This window comes from Cupressus sempervirens, chromosome 6, assembly GCF_028749045.1.
Source record: "Cupressus sempervirens isolate cs-2001-9-10 chromosome 6, ASM2874904v1, whole genome shotgun sequence".
Lineage (NCBI taxonomy): Eukaryota > Viridiplantae > Streptophyta > Pinopsida > Cupressales > Cupressaceae > Cupressus > Cupressus sempervirens.
Genome location: NC_143123.1, coordinates 338,295,289 through 338,299,625, shown reverse-complemented (window position 1 = coordinate 338,299,625; position 4,337 = coordinate 338,295,289). Strand labels below are relative to the sequence as shown.

General features: G+C 37.2%; 1 pseudogene; it reads right to left on the bottom strand.

The window, feature by feature from the left end:
• Nucleotides 1-3,448: 3,448 nt before the first annotated feature.
• LOC149552528 (phosphatidylinositol transfer protein PDR16-like) lies at nt 3,449-3,964 on the bottom strand (annotated as a pseudogene).
• Between the last annotated feature and the right edge of the window lie 373 nt (nt 3,965-4,337).

The window sequence follows — 4,337 nt, the reverse complement described above, 5'->3', positions numbered from 1 at the left end:
TTGGAATAGAATGAAACAGTGCTTGCATTTGTATGATCCTCTTTTGGATAAGTCTGATGATAACAAAGATAAGTAGCACACATGGTGCACTTTCCAACAAGGACCCTCTTGAATCTATGTCAGGTTGGATAGATTCTATGCTAATAGAAATGTTTTCTCCTTTCGCCCTGATGAATTTGGCAACCTAGCCACTGTGACTCCTACCTTGCTCTTTGACCATCACCCGATATACGTTCACATTAGCTTTGCTAAATCCCCTTCCTATAGCATTATTGATAACCCTAGATTTATCCTTAACAATTCTCTCCTTCTTGATGAAGATGTTCTCTCAGCTATCCATCTCATCAGAATCATCAATTAGAATAGTCTCCTTTCTCTTTCCCCTTTTGATCTTTGGAGTCAAAACTTCTCCTAGCATACCTTGCTTAAAACCATAGGGCAGAAAAAGGCTAAAGAATATAGGCACTTGAAGAATGTGCTCTCTGATAAATTGCGTTATGCTGAAGTTAATGTTCAACCTAAGCCCAATGACTTTGTTTTATGTACCCAAGTTGCTCAAGCAAGAGATAGTCTTAGAAAACATCAGCAAGTCAAAATTAATGGTGCCAAGATTAGGTCCCATGCGCACTGGCTCCAAAATGGAGATAGAGGATCCAAAATTTTCTTCAATTTACTAAAACAAAAGCAAGCTAATGAATGTATTGATAGAATCTTGGTCAATAACAAAGAGGTCACTAACACTAATGGTATTAAAGATGCTTTTTTGAAGTTCTATTCTACTTTATTCTCCTCAGGAGACTGAGGATGCTAAGACTCAAAAATAATTATAAACAGCTTATCCGTAATAGGATCTCTAGGCAAGATGGAGAAGTGCTTAATAAGAAGATTTCTATAGAAGAAATTAGAAAAGCCATTAAATTTCTTAAGAATGATAAGGCCCCTGGCCCTGATGGTTTGCCTATTGAGTTTTATAAGGGTCAATTCTGACTGGATCTGTAAAGACCTTTATGATATTTATTCTGAAGCTTACATTGAAGGCACTTTGGGAAATTTTATTAATAGAGGAATTATTAAATTGATTCCTAAAGAAGGGGACAAAGCCCTTCTTAAAAATTGGATGCTGATTACTCTCCTTAATGTGTCCTAAAAAATTCTTGCTAAGATTCTTTCTTCAAGACTTGAAACCATCCTTCCCAAATTTGCGTCCCACCCAAACTAGTTATTATGAAGGGGTGGTATATTCTTGAGAACCTTATCACTAGTTGGGAAGCTATGAACTAGTAATGACACTCATCAGAATTTTGCTATGCTATTGCCTAACTTTGAAAAAGCCTATGATAGGATTGAATGAGACTTTATTAATGTTATGCTTGAAGCTTTTGGTCCCCCCCCCCCCCCCCCCACCCAATCTTTTGTAACCTTGTTGAGATTCTTCTTAAGGATTCCTCTACCTAGATTGATATTAATGGTGCCCTCTCTACCCCTTTCCCTATAAGTCACTCCATCAGACAAGGTTTCCCCTTGGCCCCTCCTTGTTTCGTCATCACCTCAGATGCCCTTACCTACATCATTAGAGTTAACACCTTCTCCCTAGTTGTTAAAGGCATTTCCCTTCCCAATGATACTAATCTAATTAACTGTTACTTTGTTGATGATACCTCCCTTTTCTATGAAGCCACTGAGTCTAACTTTGTTGCTCTCCAAGCCAAGCTTGATGCCTTCTATTCTATCTCGGGCTCTCGTATCTCCCAAACTAAGTCTATCTAACTTGGCTAGACTGATCAACCCCCGGTTTTTCTTAGCAAGTTAAACTTTCAATGTGGCAAACCTCAAAAAATTGTCCAATACCTAGGCATCCCTTTTTCCTTGGACCCCTCCCTTAAAGATATGTGGCCCTGGATTAAAGATAAGATTTTCAAGAAACTCAGTAAGTGGCATAATAGATCCCTCTCACTTGTGGGAAGGGTGTAGGTTTGTCAAAAGATCCCCTCTTCTTATAGCGTTTACTACTCCTCGGCCTCGATGTTTAACAACTCCTAGATTCTTGAAAGGCAAGGGGAATAAGAAGAGGCACATTGTCAAATGGGATTGGTGTCACACTGATAAGCTCCTTAGAGGTTTAGGGCTGAAGGACCTAAAGCTTCAAGGAACTACCCTCTTTGCCAAATGAATCTCTCACTCACTTGAAGGGGATGAACCTTGAAAGGTCCCTATTAGAAGCAATACTGAAAGAGGTGTCCTTGTTGGTAAACAGATTGTCCTTTTAAATAAACTCTCAAAATGCCCAAATCTGAAAGAACAATTAGATGCCAATAGTTGGATAATCTATCATGAGATTGATAGATTTCCTCTGAATTGGAAGGTACAACTCCCTTATGAAATGATATGCAATGAATTTTTTTTATTGCCTAAACTAACTGGGTGTGTTCTTAACCTGAGAACGAAAGAGGAAAACCAAGTCAATCCTAGGAAAGATTAACTCAGGCAAAATTTAGATCCTAAACCTAGCCAACTTTGAGAACTCACACATCTTATGACTCCTCGACATTGGTGATGCAATATGAATTCAATAAATGCAAATGCAAATGCAATGTAAATGAAATTAGAACAAAAGGTCATCTATTTTGGTTCCTGTAATAGAAATGGCTGCAAACACCTCTTATCCACAACACATTTGTTATCCAATTATAAGGTGTAAGATAATGCCCAAAATCGATTAATGCAACTCTCTGATTGCGAATAATCAGAAAAACCCTTTTTAAACTCTCTAATTTAACAAAAGATCTCTCTTTATTATGAACATAGAAAATAATGATGCTCTGATCATTATTACTTACAACTCAGTATCAAATCTATTACAAAAATGGAATAGAAAACCCCCCAAATGCAAGAACCGAAAATTACAGAAATTAAATGTGCCCCTCTCCCTACTCTAGCTCTCTAACTGTATGCAAAAAAGGGAAGCTCCTCGATAGTAAAGAATTGACACCAAGCGTGATTGTTTCTGCAATCTCCCTTCATACCAACAATTTGTCGACCCCTTGTTACATCTTTTACAACAACTTATATGAAAAACACCAGCGTAAGCCTTCATGAGAATATGAAGTGCTTCGAATTTAGAGACTTGGAAAGACTTTGAATAATATTTTTGAAATTACACATAAGGAGAAGCCCAAAAGACTCTGTCTCATCCTTTGATCTGCCTCCAAGAATATGAAATGAAAAGACTCCATCAGTCGACTTGATGCTAGTATATTGAATGACAATTACATAATGGAGTCAATAAAGAAGCATTGCCACTGCCAACATTCCTACTTCTGCACCTTTGAACATTATAATGTCGATCAAAACTGGATCATCATCCTTGGATGTTAACATCAGCTTTGATATCTTCTTGTGAAGTTTGATTACTATTCAAGTCATTGGGATTGCTATCTGACATCTAATGCTAGGCAGTTTTTATCTCATCTTGTCTCACAAGCCTTGAGAATTCTTCATGGTCGTATTGAGAGTTGATATTTCCTCCAAATGCCTTCTAAAGCTTATCCAGATCAAAGTTTTGTTGCACGATTCTAGCACTTTCATTGTTCTTTGGGTAAATGAACTTAACTTTTTCAAATGTCTTTGGATCAAGGAAATGTTTGACAATCTTCCAAAATGCTTCAAAAAATCTTGGAGGATTGTATAGAACTGCTAATGCCAGCCTTTTGGGATAATAGTTTTGTAGAATATTTGTAGTTTTCCAAGCTATTCTAATTGGCACAGAATTTGACAAGGACCAACCAATGAAGTCTATGAGCCAAACCATCTGCTCCTGATTAGCAGGTAAATTGATGATGACATTTTCAATGAGATACACAAGGTGATGCAATTGATTATCTTGAGATGTAGTGTTCTGTTTTGCAGGGGTCATCACAATGACAGTTCTTCCAGTTTTGTCAAGAAAATCTGCCCTAACTTTCATCGTATTGAAAGAAGTCTATGCTACTAGCATCATTGGTGAATGATCAAGCAATACAACTTCGGACTTGTTACTCCACTAGTGTGTAGAATTCACACTAGCCTATTAAGATTTGACCCAAAATTCTTTTTCGAGAGGAAGACTGAAGAAATTGACTTCCTCCTTCACTTTTCTTTAAGTGTTGATGACCATATGGTATGTTCATCATATGTGGCAGTGGATCCAAAATGGTGGCATTTTATGAAATCATCATTTATCACCTTTTGAGCTTTCATGCTTAGAATGAATTCTTTGAACTTGGTGAGAAGATGCACCAACAACATGGGTCAATGACTATGGCTTTAGATTTTCATTGCTTGTATACATCAGATAACTG